The 19731-nt window shown below is 36.2% G+C and overlaps 1 pseudogene; it reads left to right on the plus strand.

The window, feature by feature from the left end:
• Nucleotides 1-19307, plus strand: part of LOC112829778 (cytochrome b-like) — a 63589-nt pseudogene extending 44282 nt beyond the window's left edge.
• Nucleotides 19308-19731: the final 424 nt, after the last annotated feature.

Genomic DNA, 19731 nt, shown 5'->3' on the forward strand with positions numbered 1-19731 from the left:
GGGATGGGGTGGCTGGGTGACAGACATTGGGGAGGGTATGTGCTATGGTGAGCACTGTGAATTGTGCAAGACTGATGAATCACAGATCTGTACTTCTGAAACAAATAATTCAATATATGTTAAGAAAAGAGAAAAAGAAGAAGATAGAAGGAGGGGAAGAATGAAGGGGAGTAAGTCAGAGGGGGAGACAAACCATGAGAGACGATGGACTCTGAAAAACAAACTGAGGGTTCTAGAGGGGAGGAGGGTGGGGGGATGGGTTAGCCTGGTGATGGGTATTAAAGAGGGCACATTCTGTGTAGAGCACTGGGTGTTATGCACAAACAATGAATCATGGAACACTACATCAAAAACTAATGATGTAATGTATGGTGATTAACATAACAATAAAAAAATTTTAGAAAAAGCACGTCATGCTTTAGATACCACATTTAGTATGGCAGAATTACATCTAGTTGTGAAACTTTGCCCTCATATAAAAGAATCCTACTTGTTCATGGCTGCAGGTTGCAAAGGTGCCTATTAATAATGCTAATACCTTATTTTCTCATTCAAAAGCTATGAATTGCCTCTAATATCTTGGCAAACATTCATCTGAGATGATGTATTCATATGCCATAAAGTGTGGAAAATATAATTTGTGCCTAACTAAAAATTTTAAGACATGCTATCAAAAAACCAATTTGTGTATGGTCGAAAGAGAATATGATTCCTCTAGGATGTGTGAATTTGAGAACTATGTTTATTTATGGGCCTAATTGATGTTCAAAGATTATTGTAAGCTCTTTGAAGAAAGAGATAATGCTTTAATTATGGTCTCTTGGCAAACAGTAGGAAATCAATCAACATTTAGCTAACAAAATGAGAAATAACCTCAATACAGAAACAAACACATATAGGACAACTAAATCAGACACCATGATCTTTTAAGCCAAAGATACCATATTAAGAGTAGGTAGTACTGCTATGTGTGTGTATTCTTGACCATGTAAATCACTGGAGTCCACTTATGTTAATATACTTTAAACTTCTAAGAAAACCAAAAGTTTCAAACAGACTCTTTGATAAGCAGCTTTTTTTTTTTTTTTGTATGGAAATGTGATAGAGACTCTGTAGGGTTCACCTCTTCTGCGCCCATGGAAGATTAGAATTCCTGGAACCCATGCATTTAGATGGGGCTGTTTACCTATTTCTAGCCAATAGCTTGTAAGCAAACAATGTATGTCACTTTCACGTCAAATATTTTTAGTGATCAAGTGCTCCCCCCCACCCGCCCCCAGTATACCAAGGATTTCCCATGCTCTAGATGGTACAGCTACATGATGGTGGAGATTATGTGAGTCTGTCCTGCTGAGCAAGGTCATGGAGAATGTTGAAAATAAATAAATAAATAAACCTTTTGTTGTTTTAAGTCTGAGATTTAGGTATTCTTTTTTTTATCATAGCACAGCCTTAACTCTCCAGGTTAATACAGCACAAATTTTCCATTACTGAAGGTATTTCAGTTTATTAATGCATTTGGACAATTTAATAAGGTAGAAGGTCTTCAGAAATCTGAAAGAATTTTAGTTTCACCTTCTGAGACAACACTGTTGGAAGTTTCTTGGTCTAAAAAATGTCTCCTGAGAATAAAGTGACTGAACATCTATATAAGTCTTTAATTACTTTGATATTTCACAGATGCAGTAGAGAAGTTAATATAGACAATGAATGTAGTCTTAAGCATCTACCCCAGGGAGGTACAAAAATTGGTTGCTAGTAGAGGTGACCTTTAACTAACAAAAGAATGGAATAGCACTGGTCACCTTAGGGATTTAATGTGGTTGTTTAAGAAAAGAGATTGCCGGCTGAAGGTGGCCTTTGGCAGCTATTACTGTATTTATGCTGTCCGCAATTCAGCCAACACTGTGACTTTATGTTCCAAAAAAACAGACTGAGATAAAATGTACTGTATTTTTTACTAAAGAAAATTAGAAAGTGTTACTGGTAGTTTAAAAACATCAAACTAAAAGAAATCTCAAGTATATTTTGTCCAGATTAGGAAGCTTTGATACAAAGAGTACCTTGGCAGAGGCAGATCCAAGACAAGAACCCAGGTCCACAAAATCCCAAGCCAACGTCCTCCTACGAGTATTTAAGAATGACTGAGATTTGGGCGCCTGGGTGGCTCAGTTGGTTAAGAATGACTAAGATTTACAGATGTTGATGTTTACAAATTCTGAGTCATAAAATTCTGGCCTTAATTTTTGCTTTTTGATTCATCCCTCTACCACCAACATCCTAACCAAGCCTGAAAAAGCTGGATCATCCCTTGGTATTAACATGTGAGGCTGCTGAGTCTTGAGGAATTAAAAGTGTTAGGCCCAAAGGCAAACAGCAAATGAAAACGCAAGTCTGAAGTTGTCTACCCAACATACAGCCTCCTTCAGAGTTTGTGAAATTAACACTGCCTAACAAATCCTTCCCTGGTCCTCCATAATATGTAAAACTAGTTTCAAGGGCATGTGACCTCTGCAGAGTCCTGTGCTTGCTCTGCTGTCCCAACCTTCAAATTCTGAATTTGAAGGTGCCCTGCATTTTCATTTTGTACGGAACCCTGCAAATAATACAGCAGGTCCTGATACTAACTTCCTCTGGTGTTTACACTCTTAACATCCCGTATTTTTTCTTCATAGCACGACTGTATTTAATTATTTGCTATCTCTTTTCAGTCTTAATAGTGTAAGCTCCACAAAAATCAAGAAGTTTTATCTTTTTCACCATTTTAGCCATAGTGCTTAGCAGTGTTGCTGGATTAAAACAGATGCTTTGATGAGTAGATGGATGAGTAAGTCCATAAATTTTGAATAAGTAAGTGAATAAAAGAAACCTGGCGAAAACATTGGGTTTGAACAGAATGGTAGATAGTCTAGAGTTTTTTGGGGGTGCAGGAAAAATTAAGGTGAATACATAGAGGAATGGGAGTAAAGTACAGTGAGTTCAGCAAGTCAAGCCAATAATTTGACACTTGTCAAATGAGAAAATACAGGAGTTGCCATTAGCTTTGGGGGCACAAATTATAACATGTTTATTGCCTGTGTTTCCACGGTGAATTTTACATCCCTAGACACTGAAATCACTCTGCTTCCTTAGTGGGAATACAATGTGATAGCATATTTTAACATATGGTAACAAATTCCTCACCATCAACTACATCATACTTTATTTGATTGAATCCTCACAATACCCTATAATGTTGGTTCCCCATTTTTCAAATTAGGAAATAGGCTCCAAAAGAGGATATAATTTTCCCAAGGTAACACCAGTAAAGGAAGTAATGGGATTTGGAAACAGGTTTCCTTGAGATAAATTCTCAAAATCTTCCTACTGTTGGGTGCCTGGGTTGCTCAGTAGTTAAGCGGTTGCCTTTGGCTCAGGTAATGATCCCAGGGTCCTGGGATCGAGTCCCACATCAGGCTCCCTGCTCGGCAGGAAGCCTGCTTCTCCTTCTCCCACTCCTCCTGCTTGTGTTCCTGCTCTTGCTATCTCTCTGCCAAATAAATAAATAAAATCTTTTTTAAAAAAATCTTCGTACTATTTAAAGATGCTTCTCTAGCTTAAACATTTGTTTTTTAAGTGAATATTTAGCTACTTGGTATACACCAACATTGTGGACTAGTGGAAGAAAATGAAATACCAGAATGCTTAACATCAGATATATCATGGTCTTAAAACATTTTCTAGATGAACTAAATCTCAAAGAACTTGAAGCATGGCATTACAAATGTTTACTTTCCATCATCTTTGAAGAAACAGACTCATTTTTTATCCAAAGATACTCCAATCATAAGTACAATAACTTTTCAGAGAAAAATGGAGATTTATGACCAGAACCATAGTGCAGAACTTATCTTTTCAAATTTTGCAATATTGAAAGAAAATTGACCCATAATTAACTTTAAAAATAAGATAACATTTGACTAATAATTTCATCTAGTTGAATAAGATGTACAGATCCTATTACCTTGAGATAACTCTTAGCAACAGAAAAATAGCCTCCAAGTAAATGTGCATACTTACCTTCATCTAAAAGCCTACTGTTATTACTGATACTGTTTTACTTCACTAGTATCACTATAATCAATCTTTAATTGAATTATTATGCTGTCGTCTCTCAGTTTAATACTAGTGGTAGTCCTGCTATGTAGATGTCAAAGAAGGAAGTCACTTGGAGCCTTCAGCAGGTAGGAAATTAATGAGATGTTACCTTTCCATGAATAATCTGTTCCCTTACATGAATATAAGGTCCCCTTCATCTAATGCCAAACATCAAAATAAAACTAGCCTTAGTAGAGAGCTAAATATAACCCTCTATAAAGTGTGAAATTATTAGGTTAAGGGTATAAGCGTAAAGACCAGAAAATTTGGGATTTTATTTTGGCTCCACAGCTTCTCAGCTGTGAGATGTTGAGCAACATAGTTTACCTCTACCTCAGTCTCTGAATCTGTAAAATGAGAATTTTATAACGTTGTCATGAGGGATTAAATGAGATAATGCATTTAACATTATTATTAGTTAATTAGTACTTTCCATAGTAAGAGCAAAGTTATTACTATTATGCCGACTAATATGAATCTCCTCACATAGATCACTTTGTCAATTATAATGCAACATTTGACTGGAGCAATTAAACAAGGGAAATACCACTGAGTTTGAATGTGAATGTTGAAAACATCTTAATAAATCAATCAATTTTCTATTTGACAGTGTGTGCATGCATGCCTTACAATGATAAGATGTGTATATGTGTATATATATATATATATATATATATATATATATACAGTAACAATCCAATACTAAATACACAATTTGATTGTTAACTAATATGTAAAACTATATAACCAATAATATTGCACTGAAGATCTAGAATATTTTCAACATCCCAGAAAGTTTCCTCATAGCCCTTTCCTGTTAAGGTCCACCCTCCAAAGAGAAGCATTGTTTGATACCTTTCACAATGGCTTAGTTTGCCTGTCCATGAATTTAGTACAGATGGATTCATATATTATATACTCCTTTTTGAAGGACTTATTCCCCTCAATATGGTTTTGAAATTTATCTGTGGTGTTATGCCTATCAGTAGTTTATATTTTTTGTTGTATGTGTAGTATTTCATTAACATATCACAACTTGTTTTCTCTGAATTCCTTAAAACACACTTAAAAAGGATGTTTCAAATCCCTAGTCTTCTAATTTCTCCAGCTGGTCTGTTTATAATGATGACCATTTTTGTTGTCATATTTTGTGTCCTATTTTCCTGCTTCATATTCTTAATTCTTATTGTATATTTAAATAATATGAATAATACAGTGAGGGCATTTGGATTATATTGTCTTCATTTAAAGGATATCATACTTTGGGGGCACCTGGGTGACTCAGTCAGTTAAGCGTCTGACTCTTGATTTCAGCTCAGGTTATGATCTCAACATTGTGAGATCGAGCCCCGCATAGGGCTCCATGCTGGGTGTGGAGCCTGCTTAAGATTCTTGCTCTCCCTCCCCTCTGTCCCTCTACCCTCCCTCTCAAAAATAAAAAATAAATAAAATTAAAAATTAAAATTAAGTATATTGTGCTTTAGTCTGATACAGTTGTAGTATTAGCAAATCCTTCTTATTATTTCAGGGTTGTCTTTGGTTTTCCACAGCATTTTATTATGGAAATTTGCAAACATACATAAAGCTTGAAAAAACTGTCCAGTGAAAATATATAAGCTGTCTTCTAGTTTCTACAATTGTCAGTTCTTTGCTATGTCCATTTGATTATATATTATGTATATGTATTCTATTCATTTATCCATCCATTACATTTTGATGCTGTTCAAATTGAGTGGCAAATACCACTACCCTTCACACCTAAAGAGTTCAGCATGTCAGGCTTTTTTATTCTTTATTAAATGGATCTATATTGAGGTGCCCGGGTGGCTCAGTCACTAAGCGTCTGCCTTCGGCTCAGGTCATGATCCCAGGGTCCTGAGATCGAGCTCCGCATTGGGCTCCCTGCTCAGCGGGAAGCCTGCTTCCCTCTCCCACTCCCCCTGCTTGTGTTCCCTCTCTATAATAAATAAATAAAATCTTTAAAAACAAAAAGGATCTATATTGAATTTTGTCCTTTCATCATGAAAAGTATAGACCCTACTCTAGGCTGTGGTCCTTATTCTCAAAGTAGGACTTTCTTTCAGCCTGAATTGAATGCCTGAAGTTCTCAGCAAGATTACTCTGGCTGAGATTAGCTCCAAGGTCTCCCAGCACTGAAAGAATCTGATGTCTGTTCAGATCTCGGATACACATCACTCTTCATGGCATCTTGCCCCATCTATGTTCAGCACAGCTCATTGCTCAAGCAGTTCTCCCCCATGCAGAGTCTAAGGGTCTGTCTACACAGTTCTCTTCTCTATACTAGGCCCCACAAACACCAGCTGCTGTTCTATTAGAACTCCCCACCCTTGAACTTTGGCTCCAAGTGCACCCTGTGCTCTGCTTAAACTCTAATTCCCTGTACCAATGGCTAGAAAAGCACTGCCTGAAAGACCTTTGTGATGATAAGGTTCTATATCTACACTGTCCAATATGGAAACCGCTAGCCATATGTGGCTACTGAGCACTAGAAATGTGACTTCTTTGACTGAAGAACTGGATTTATAGCTTTAATTTTCTTTAATTACCAGATGTGGCTTGTGGGTAGCATATTAGACAGTGCAGGTCTAGGAATGTCCCCAGGCAGAACACAAGCAAATGCTATGTTCTCCTTCAGTATCTGCCTTCTCTCAAAGATCACATTTCCTTGTGTCCTACTGGCCAATGCCTAAGAAAAATTACCTTATAGTTTTATCTAGTTTGTAGATTCTTTTGTACTGAAAAAAGGCAAATCTAAGATGGTTATTCAGGTAGGCTTGGGACTAAACTACCTTCTGTTTAACTGAAAAATATGAATTCAGTTAAATATACCATTCTGATTACCTAGCAAAATAAGTGGAAAAAAAGAATGGAACATCTCCATCAGAACTGGGCCAGGTCAGATATCTTCACATGCATTCTTATGACTCGTATTGTTGGACTCCTCATATAGCGCATTTTATCTCTGTAGGGTATGAAGTCTTAACTTCCTAGTGACTTCAACATAGCCTTGAAAGGGGTATTACACAAAAATGGAGCTAAACAAAGTTGTATTCAAGAAACAAGAGTAGAAAAATAAAGTCAAATTACTGCATAATCATTTGGCATCAACTAAGCAGACCAGAGCAGCAGTCCAAGTTGAAGGTGGTTCTGTGATCTTCCTTTGTGCTCTCACAGGTCTTAAGTTTGCTTTTATCACACCATTTGCAATCTATAATTTAGGTATCCCTGTAGACTGTGAGCAACTTTAGGGCAAATCTTCATGTGTATGTCCATAGTCTCCAGCACAGTACTTAGTAGACATCAATAAACATATGCTAAATAAACAAGTAAAAATATCATTCCATTTGTGCCTTTAAGAATTTTGACTGGTTAAAAAGCCTTACTTTCTTTTCAGGTTTGTAAGAAACAAAGAAAGTTGCACAACACCTTACACCACTGAAGGAAGACCATAGCAATCACAAGGGGGACTGTTCAAGACTGACTGCTCAAACTTAGGCCATAGAGTCTGGTCTTACCTTCAATAGACTCCTGGAATTTCATGCATAGAATGGGACATCCATGCACTCAACAATCAAGATGTTGTTTTCACTTTGAAACCCAGCCTTCCCTAGAAAATTGTACTTTTTAGCCCAAAGGTATGGATGTGTACCAAAGAAAACTGTGTTCAAGGAGCCAATTGCTCTATTTCCCCGTACCTATGTAGTGTCGCTCATTAAGTGTGTCATTTATAAAATGACCTAAACCCAGAATGCATGCACAGCATTAATAAAATGTTCTATCCATGCTCTGTTTAGTTCTTCTAATTTTCTTGCCGATGCACATTCTGCTTAATTCAATTGGATGCACGGTTTCTTCTTTGGGTCCCCATAAAATGACTGAGAGCCCTCTGCAATTATAAGTAATCCTACTAAGCAATGAATAAAGACTCAGTTTTGGAGTGTGTTAAATGTAAGCTGCACTGTGACTGGGAATATATCTCTACTAGTTTAGGGCAATATGAGGGATGACAAGTACTCAATATGAATTAGATTTCAAAAGGCTCTCAGAGTGAATGTGGAAAAGGTTCCCTGATTTCCAAATGCAGCAAGCAATCTTAAAATATATGTTTTTATTTAAAAAAATGTTTAACGCTAAAATTGCTTCTTTGCCAAAAAAAGTTGCTGCTCCATTTGACAGGCTGCTTTAGCATGCATAATTTTGTCATTTATTAATATCACTAATAAGGCAATGAACATTCACGTAATTGTGCCAATTTTTTCCTCCCAAAAATTTTTAGAATTTGTTCAATTATAGTTCTGTGTAAGTTGAAATGCCATTTTAAAAGTTCCAAGTACAAGACCACTCCTCTAGGAATGGGAGAAGTGATTCAACAAATATCACACGTTATTTAATTTTTAGATTTAGTTTTAGTTTCCAACCTTTACACTCAGGTGTTTCTTTTTTAACTGAGTTAACTGCATAAGTCTGACTATAGCTAGACATTAGGTTTTTCTAGCACATCTGCTCGGCCTTTTGGCTAAGATCAAGTGTAGTAAAAAGGGCTTAGTATTTGATTTGCTGATTCAGGCACTTTACTGTTAAGAGACTATCTCTGTAAATATAGTAAATTCTGTAACGCCTAAATATTTGGCAAAAGCTATTTCTATAATAATTTAGAAAAGGAACAGAAAATAGATCATACTGACAACTAATCAATTAGCTCTTCGGGAGAGGAAAGGCAAGCCAATCACACTGAATCAACAGCTCTGATTGTGCCACAACTAATACAGCCCAGGGAAGCAAACTGACTTTTGATTGTAGAAAATGGAAGGAATTATATTTGACATCTAAATATGTAGTTAACTTTATGAAGAGGGGTTCAAGTGGATTGTGACCAGTTATTACTAATCCAAATATACTCTCTTGACATGCTTGTTCCTTAAAGAATACAAATGCATAATTAATGTGATAGCAACAAACATTTCCTCTAGATGTGTGTAAGAAAGCATGGCTTTCTTATTATCTTCTTATTCTTTAGCAGCCACACTAACTTAACTCCTTGGCAAAAATTGTTCATACTTTTGTAGCTTGATTGCCCTTAAAAACTTCCCTGTCTTTGCCTTGAACTTATCTTCAGCTTGGAGAGAACCATACACAATACTGGAGGAAAGTAGGTCAACTGCTAATTAGCAAAAATAGTATTAGCTATGTGGAATCCAATAAGGGTTTTTTTTCTCTTTTGTGTAAAAAGGGGACAGAGACAGTACTCAAAGAGCCAAAGACAAATCGATCCTTAAAAAAAAGGAAAAAAGAAAAAGAAAGCATTTAAGGGGAATTTAGTCAGAATGTCAGGAAAAACTGAGGATCTGGAGATGCTCTTGGTAAAGTTTGATAAGATAGAACATGACAACCACACAAGATCTGGATGTAGAGATGAAAAATGAGGTTTGGATGGGGTTGTGGGGGGAGGGAAGAAAAGAGGAAAATAAGAAAATAAGAATGAGGGGAAGTAGAGAAAGAAGAGATAAGGAAAGAGAGGAGCAAAGGAAATATTAAGTACAAAAACACAGATGGAAGGCTAAATTTGAAGGAAAGACATAGCCCAAGAAAAACGTATAGCAAGGGCTTAAAATTCTAGAATTAAAAATAAGATTTCAAAAAAGATTTATGAAATTTAAAAAGACAAAGATGACTTGTGACAGAATTACACTAAAAAGATTAGAAAGCTAAGGATGTTCAAAGTAACTCTATTACAGAATAAATCAGAAAAAAGTTTTAAAGACTGGCCAGCATGTATGAAAATGTAATCAATGTTACAGATAAAAGGCTATGATGAACGCATAGTACATGCAGAGAAAAAAGACAGTTTAAAGCAAATAAAGAGAATGTAAATGGGGAGAAAACATCTATATTTGTATATTTTGCAGTAAAATTTCCCCTAAAATGAAGTAGTAAGCACATCAAAAGAGTATGGGATACAATAGAAAAATATATATATTATATATATACATCCCGGTAATAAGCAACACAGATATATACCAGGTAAGTTATCAAACTTCATGGATAAAGGACAAGATTCTTTAAGTGCACAGGCAAGGAAAGCACATCACCAGCAAGAAGGATATCAGATTGGTCTCAGATTTCACTACAACCACATTCAAGAATATAAGATAAGAAAGTTATGGACATAAACTTCTGGAAGGAGAAAACAGTCTCACTCAGGAATATTCTACCCATTCGACTTGACAAATATAAAAATAGCAGATAGACATATCAAACATGCTAGAACCCTAGAAATATAGTATCCATGAATTCTAGGGGATAAAACTTGATAAAATGCAGCAAAACAGGAGATCAATAAAGAAGAAGGAAAATGCATCATAAAAGGACTGGCGATGCACATTAAATCTACTAACTGTTTTGCTATGAGTGAACATCTGGGGAATTGTGTTTGCAGAACAGATGGTAAATTGTATAAATTCTAACAGTTTAAAATATTATAACTAACAAATACTGAAAGATATGGGGTGGGGAAGTAGGGGAAAGGTTAAGAATGCTAATCACCTTTCCTTCAGACTAGGGAATACATTGATGCTACCTAAAATTGAAAGATGTAAACAATGAATCATGGAACACTACATCAAGAACTAATGATGTAATGTATGGTGATTAACATAACAATAAAAAAATTAAAAAAAATAAAATAAAAATAAAATTGAAAGATGTAGTTAAAAAAAATCTACAGTGATACTAAACACTTAATATTCTTTCCTCACTCATTTAGGAAACTTATGGAGTTTACAAAGTTTACAAAGAAAAAGATTTTTTTGAAGGAAAACATAAGTTTTATTAGTTTTTCCATTTCAAATGCTATTTTTCTTTGCAAAATTCAGGTAAACAAATTTAATTAAAATTTTATCTCTATCTCTGGGGTGCCTGGGTGACTCAGTTGGTTAAGCATCAGACTCTTGATTTCAGCTCAGGTCATAATCGCAGGGTCTTGAGAATGAGCCCCATGTCCGGCTCTGCACTCACACTCAGTGGGGAGTCTGCTAAAGATTCTCTCTCCCTCTCCCTCCCTCTCCTCTCCCCCCTCATGCTCACATGTTCCCTCTCTCCCTCCCTGTCCCTCCTTCCCTCACTCTCCCCCTCCATGCTCACATGTCCCCTCCCTCCCTCCCTCCCCCCACTCCCTCTCCTTCATCTATGGAACATGCCCAATCTCCTCTGATCTCTATCTCTCCAGGATAAATAAATCTTTAAAACTTTTTGTCTCTACCTCTATATATATCTATGTTTCTACACATGTACATACAATGTATGTCTGGAAGGATATTAACATCTGTGAGATTTTGGATAATTTTCTACTTTAAAATTTTGTATATGGCCTGAAATTTCTCTATGATGACCCTATGTAATTTTGATAGGTAAAATTTAAAATGACCTATGAAGTCAGTTTGTTAGGTTGGTGAAAATTTTTCTAGTGGCTCCCCGCCACTCTCCAACCCCAAGTACTAGGGAAAGATTCTGGTAGAAAGTGATAGCATCTGTTTCACTACAGGAAATATTTTGTTCTTATTATAGCATCCTCACCAGAGCAAAGGAAAGGCAGTGTGGAATGGCTGGTTACAAAGAGTACTGAAGTGATGGCTTTGAAAGAGAGAGCTCCTTAATCTAAATTGACCAGTAAACTGCCTGGCCACACCTAACCTTCCTACTCATACTTGGGAGCCTGGAGATCATGGTTTGGTACACATAATTGTTGCTTAATACCCATTGAGCTGTTCTACACAATTCTAAGGCTTTGCTTTACACACAGATTATTGGGCAATAGTCCACTAAATTCAATAAACATTAAGAGCTGAACTCCATTCTAGGTGTTTTTTAATGAAAATGCACAAACCAAAAGTGCAAATGTCCAAAGAAACAGCACGGTTAGAGGTAGGGAGGAAGAACTCTGTGCCATACGGAATAAAGTGCAGTATGCAATCCCTACCATTTTCTGGCACAATCTTTCATGATATATAGCCAGCATTTCAAATAGTTTCTTATTTTATGTTTCTTCATAACGGAATAAGGTTGAGGCTAAAAACAACCACATTTATCATTATAAGTCTTCCTTCTGTATTTCAGTCCTACTTCATCAATATTAGCTGTTAGCTATCTTTTGCATTTTCCTCTCATTTTAATAAAGGCAAGCTGCAATAATCAATAAAATTTCATCAACACCACCAAAATTAAAAAATCGATTCCATAGTTAGTGCCATCTTGCATGAGCCAATATAAAGTCAAATTGGAACCAAAAAAAGTTTCAATAAAGAGTAGAAGGTGTGCAAAAGTCAAATGTATAATATTCAAGGAACAACTCTAACATGAAGAAGACCTAAATGCTTTAAATACCCTTTAAGTTTGTTGAAATGGGGATTTGGGAAAATCTATCACAGAGGGAAAAGTAAAATTGGCTATGAATCATTACAGCTGTAGAAAGGGAGACTGTTGACCAGACACACAAACACAATCAACAAACTACAAAGCAGTGAATCATTTCAGAAAACACTCACTCTAAACTCAATCTGTAACAAAGGGAATGACAGGGCTCTTCCTATGTCTGAAACACAGAAAAATTCAAATTCTTTAGATACTGGAAAATATGTCTATAGCAATTGCAATAGCACTGTAGCTAGAAAATTTGATAAATTTGATAAACCTCTCCTCCTCCTGTCCACACAACTAACTGTTCTTTAAATGTTAAGATAAACATTTACAGAGAAACCTTATCTTGCAATAAATAATCTAATAATTGTTTATTGCATTGTTATCTACTTGAGGAAATAGTTTTCTGTTTGGAAACTCAGAGCTATGGAAATCATGTCCTCAGAAGGGAAAGTAAGAAACATACAGCTCAAATGAAATCTTATTTACATGTAAATATCCCTAATATAATACTTAATCCCAAAATTGTTTGGGGGCCCCACCTATACTGTAAGTAAATAGTTTAATAAAAGAGAATGTGAATATAATAGAAACTCGACTTCTTATTCACCAAGAAAGTATGCAAAAATTGCTAATTCATTCCTCCATATATAAAATGGCTTTTTCAAACTTTTAGAACGATAGAGCCAACCATTTATCTTAGGAACCAAAAAATTGGTACAACTCCAAATAAAAGTAATAAATCTATTCACCACTTCCATACTAATTTCACTATTTATGGTAACCTTACCAATTATAATAACTACCTCTAACATCTACAAAAGTGATCTATAGCCACACTGTGTAAAAAATATCCCCTCCTATGCCTTCATATCCAGTTCCCCACAACAATATTTATTTATTCAGGCCAAGAGAATTGTTTTAAACTGATACTGAATTACCATTCAAATCCTAAATCTATCCCTTAGCTTTAGATTAGACTATTTCTCAATAAGATTTATACCAGTAGCACTTTTCATTTCATGGTCAATTACAGAATTATATCAGCATGATATAACTCAGATCCCAACATTAACCAATTTTTCAAATACTTATATTCCTTATTATTGTACTAATCTTAGTTACCAACAACAACATTCTTCAACTTTTCATTCGATGAGAGGGAATAGGAATTATATCATTCCTATTCACTGGGCAATGACACAGACAAGCAGATTCAACACTGGGACCCTCCAAGCAATTCTTTTTGTTGTTGTTGTTGTTATATTTTTTTAATTTAAATTCAATTAGCCAACATATAGTACATCATTAATTTTTGATATAATGTTCAATGATTCATTAGTTGCATATAACACCCAGTGCTCATCACATCATGTGCCCTCCTTAATGCCCATCACCCAGTTACTCCAACCCCCCACCCACCTCCCTTTCTGCAGCCCTCAGCTTGTTTCCTGGAGTCAAGAGCCTCATATGGTTTGTCTCCCTCCCTGATTTCTTCCCATTCAGTTTTCCCTCCCTTCCCCTATTGTCCTCTGCACTATTCTTTATGTTCCACATATGAGTAAAACCATATAATTGTCTCTCTCTAATTGACTTATTTCATTTAGCAGAATACCCTCCAGTTCGATCCATGTCAATGTAAATGGTAGATATTCATCCTTTCTATTGGCTGAGTAATATTCCATTGTATATATGAACCACATCTTTATCCATTCATCTGTTGAAGGACATCTCAGCTCCTTCCAGTTTGGTTATTGTGAACACTGCAACTATGAACATTGGGGTGTATGTGCCCCTTTTTTCACTACATCTGTATCTTTGGGGTAAATACCCAGTACTGCAATTGCTGGGTCATAGTGTAGCTCTGTTTTTAACGTCTTGAGGAACCTCAATACTGTTTTCCAGAGTGGCTGTACCAGCTTGCATTCCCACCAACAGTGTAAGAGGATTCCCCTTTCTCCACAACCTCCCCAACATTTGTTGTTCCCTGTCTTGTTAATTTTAGCCATTCTAACTGGTAGAAGGTGATATCTTATTGTGGTTTTGATTTGTATTTCCCTGATGGCAAGTGATGTGGAGCATTTTTTCATGTGTCTGTCAGCCATTTGTATGTCTTCTTTGGAGCAGTGTCTGCTCATGTCTTCTGCCCATTTCTTGACTGGATTATTTGTTTTTTTGGGTATTGAGATTGATAAGTTTTTTATAGATCTTAGATATCATCCCTTTATCTATAATGCCATTTGCAAATATCTTCTCCCATTCAGTAGGTTGCCTTTTAGTTTTGTTATTTCCTTTGCTGTGCAGAAGCGTTTTATCTTGATGAAGTCCCAATAGTTCATTTTTGCTTTTGTTTCCCTTGCCTTTAGAGATGTGTCTTGCAAGAAGTTGCTGTGTCCAAGGTCGAAGTGGTTGCTGCCTGTGTTCTCCCCTGGGATTTTGATGGATTCCTGTCTCACATTGAGGTCTTTCAGCCATTTTGAGTTTATCTTTGTGTATGGTATGAGAGAATAGTCCAGTTTCATTCTTTTGCATGTGGCTGTCCGATTTTCCCAGCACCATTTATTGAAAAGACTGTCTTTTTTCCATTGGATATTCTTTCCTGCTTTGAATACTGAATTACCATTCTGGGCTCTCTAATTCTGTTCCCTTGATTTATGTGTTGGTTTTTGTGCCAGTACCATACTGTCTTAATGATCACAGCTCTGTAATATAGCTTGAAGTCAGGCATTGTGATGCCCCCAGCTTTGGTTTTCTTTTTCAATGTTCCCCTGGCGATTTGGGGTCTTTTGTGGTTCCATACAAATTTTAGGATTGTTTGTTCCAGCTCTGTGAAAAAATGTCAATGGTATTTTGATAGGTTTTGCCCTGAATGTGTAGATTGCTCTGGCAGCACAGACATTTTAACAATGTTTATTCTTCCAATCCATGAGCATGGAATGTCTTTCCATCTCTTTGTGTCTTCCTCAATTTCTTTCTCAAGTGTTCTGTAGTTTCTAGAGAATGCATCCTTTACCTCCAAGCAATTCTATAAACCCCATAGGAGGTAGTGGATTCAAACTGTATTAAGAGCATGGTTCCTAATTACCCTAACTCTTGATATTCTCCAAATTTTTATACTCAATTTCAATCATATTAATTCTCCATTAATCAGACTACTTTTAGCTACAACTGGCAAATCTGCCCATTTTGACATTCACCCATGACTTTGCTAGGCATAGAAGGCCCTATACCCATTCAAGTACCATAGTTGAAGCAGGTGTCTTTTTCTTTTTTCTTTTTCTTAAAGATTGTATTTATTTATTTGACAGAGAGAGAGCACAAGCAGGGGGAGCAGCAGGCAGAGGGAGAAGCAGACTCCCCGCTGAACAGGGAGCCTGATGTGGGGCTTGATCCCAGGACCCTGGGATCATGATCTGAGCCAAAGGCAGACACTTAACCAACTGAGGACCCAGGTGCCCCAGCAGGTGTCTTTCTACTAATCCATTTCCATTCACTAATAGAAAATAAAACTATTCAAACAGTAACAACTCTTACTAGGAGTTATCACTACATTATGTACAGCAGTCTTTGCTCTTACCCAGAATGATATTTTAAAAATTGTTCCTTTCTCCACCTCAAGCCAATTAAACCTAATAGTAACTATTAGTATTAATCAACCGCATTTACCATCTCTCCACATCTGCATTCTTCAAAACTATACTGTTTATATGTTCCAGATCCATTATTTGTAATCTAAATGATGAACAAGACATCTGAAAAATAGGACTATTTAAAGCATTACCTTTCACCACAACCTCTCTCATCATTGGCAGCTTAACATTAACAGGAATACCCTTCCTCACAGGTTTTTACTCGCAAGATTTAATTATTAAAACCACCGACATATCGTATACCAACGCACATGAGCCCTACTAATTACTCATTGATACTTCCTGAACAGCTGTCTACAGCACCCAAATTATGTTCTTCACTCCCAGGACAGACCCATTTTTCTACTTTAGTTGTAATTAGTGAAAACAACCCCTTCTTAATCAGTTCTATTAAATGGCTTTTAATTGGGAGTACCTTGGCCAGATTCTTAATTTCCAAGAATACTCCAACTACCTCACAGATAATCATGCCTTACTATCTAAAACTAACAGCCATTGCCATGACCATCTTGGGTTTTATTCTGGCACTTTAACTGAACTTTACAACACAAACTCCAATATTTGATCATCCTTCATACATATCCCAATTCTCAAATCTTCTCAGATATTTTCCAACTAGTATACACTGCTTCTCACCATTCATGAAATTTATTGTCAAGTCTGGTCTTATATGCAACTGATAAATTATTGAATCCTACATCTGAAACTAATGATTGTTGGTTAATTGAATTTAAATAAAAAATTTTAAAAATTTATTGGCAAGTCAGGAAATCCAACATCATTACTACTAGACTTAACTTGTCTAGAAAGGTATTACCAAAATCCATTTCCCACTTCCAAATAAGAATCTCCATACCATTTAGACTTTTTAGGTCAGGAATTAAATTATGTGTTTTCCTCTTTTCTCATCATATTAATCCTAAACCTATACCTAATTTCTACGAGTAACACGTAGAATAACCATAACACCAATCAGCAACAATCAACCAATCACAACTACTAGTCAAATACCACAACTATATAATGAGGCAATCTCTATAGGCCCTTCACAAAATCAAACAAACCAAACCAAACCAAAACAAAACAACCCCAGAATCCCCAGTATCATAGATTACTCAGTCCCCTAACCAATTAAACTTAAAAAATGAGGTGGATATTATGTTTAAGACCTGAAACTACCATAACTTTCACCAACAGCCCTGAAAGAAACATCCCCAAGACAATTATATTAGAAACCCAAACCTCAGGATATTGCTCAGGGGCCAAAGCCTTGTATAATCAAAAACCACCAATATCTACCCCCCATTAAGTCTAAAAGAAAAAAAATTAAACCTAAAAAAGATCCACCAAAATTTGTTATAATACCACAACTGATTCCACCACTTAATCAACCCTAACCAACCATAAATAGGTTTAAAAACAAAACAAAACAACAATCTGTAAAACTAATCACAAAAATAGTACTTAAAACACAATATAGGTCATTATTATTCTCACATGGATTTTTTTAAAGGATTTATTTGAGAGATAGAGGGAGAGTGCACACGAGCAGAGGGAGGGTCAGAGAGAGGGAGAGAATCTCAAGCAGACTCAAGGTTGAGCTCCCAGCCGCACATGGGGCTCGATCCCACAACCCTGAGATCATGAGCAGAGCCAAAAATCAAGAGTCCAATGTTTAACTAACCGAGCCACCCAGGCGTCCCCTCACATGGATTTTTAACCATGACCAGTGAACTAAAAATCGAGATCGTATTTCAACTCTATGTACATTAATGACCAACATCCAACAATCTTAACCACTAATCCAGATTATCAACTTATTTATCAGTCCCAAGCATTTCATCATGATGATATTTTGGCACTCTTTTAAGAACCTGCTTAACTGGGCGCCTGGGTGGCTCAGTTGGTTAAGCAACTGCCTTCAGCTCAGGTCATGATCCTGGAGTTCCGGGATCGAGTCCCACATCAGGCTCCCTGCTCAGCAGGGAGTCTGCTTCTCCCTCTGACCCTCTTCCCTCTCGTGCTCTCTGTCTCTCATTCTCTCTCTCTCGAATAAATAAATAAAAAATCTTTAAAAAAAAAAAAAAGAACCTGCTTAACTTTATAAATTCCAACAGGACTATTCTTAGCTATACACTATATATCAGACATAATAACTGCCCTTCAGCCAAAAACCCTATCTACAGAGATGTAAATTATGGATGAATTATCTGATATCTACACACAATGGAGCATCCATATATTTTTATCTGTTTATTCATTCATGTAGGATGTGGCCTATGCTATGGAGCTTATACCTTCCTAGAAACATGAAATATGAAAATCATTCTATTATTCATCATAATAGCCACAGCATTCATAGGATTTGTGAAGCCAAATATCCTTCTCTGGTGCAACAGTCCTTACAAATCTTTCAGCTACGCCTTTCACCAGCATTAGCCTGGTAGAATGAATCTGAGGGGGACTTTTAGTCAGCAAAGCTACTCATCTGATTCTTCACCTTTCACTTTATCCTCCCATTCGTAGTCTCAGCCCTGGTGATTGTCCATTATTTCTTCATGAAACAGGATCCAATAACCCATCAGGAATCTCATCTGACATGGATAAAACTCCAATCCAAAATTTCACATAGTGAAAGATATCCTAGGACCCTTATTCCTAATTCTAGTGCTATCCATTTCAGTCCTATTTTCACCTGACCTTTTAGGAGATCCAGACAATATACTTCAGCCAACCGCCTCAAGGCTCCCCAATCCTCACATTAAGCCAGAATGTCATTTCTTATTCACCTACACAATTAAAGGCCCATTCCTAATAAATTAGGCAGTGTATTATCCCTAATTTTCTCAATTCTAATTCTAGCAATTATTTTAATGCTTCACGCATCAATAATAATGAAAGATAATATTCTAATCCCCTTATCAATGCTTCTTCTGATTACTAGTAGCAGATAGAACACTAACAAGCATTGGAGGACAACCAGTTGAACATCCATTCATCTTTGCTACTTAGCTAGCATCAGTTTTACATTTTTCTCTCATTCGTGTACTGAAGCACTCACAAAAATTACTAAAAATAGTCTTCTAAAATACAGAATGTTTGTAATATATTTCTCCCTTCTTGTAAGCCAGAAAAAGAATATTTCTCCCTAGGACTCAAGGAAGAAGCTCCAGCTCCACCATAAGCACCCAAAGCTGAAATTCTACATAAATTACTCCTTGAAAATTCATACATGAACAGTAAAACATTGTCACATACTGTTAGTATGAAAAAATCCTAAATTAATCCCATTGCTATGTACTTTGTGCATTCAGTCTACCGCATATTTAGTGTGTGTATATATATATATAAATCATAACACATGCATGTATAATCACACATTAATGATTTGCCCCAAATATTACCATGTACGTTAAATATATGAAGCAATTTATTGCACATATAAATCCTATACCCCACAAATATCCTTGATAGAATACACATGATTAATATTACATAGGACATATTAATC

Source organism: Callorhinus ursinus, unplaced genomic scaffold (assembly GCF_003265705.2).
Source record: "Callorhinus ursinus isolate GAN/ISIS: 27379988/994484 unplaced genomic scaffold, GSC_fseal_2.0 scaffold21, whole genome shotgun sequence".
Classification (NCBI taxonomy): Eukaryota; Metazoa; Chordata; class Mammalia; order Carnivora; family Otariidae; genus Callorhinus; species Callorhinus ursinus.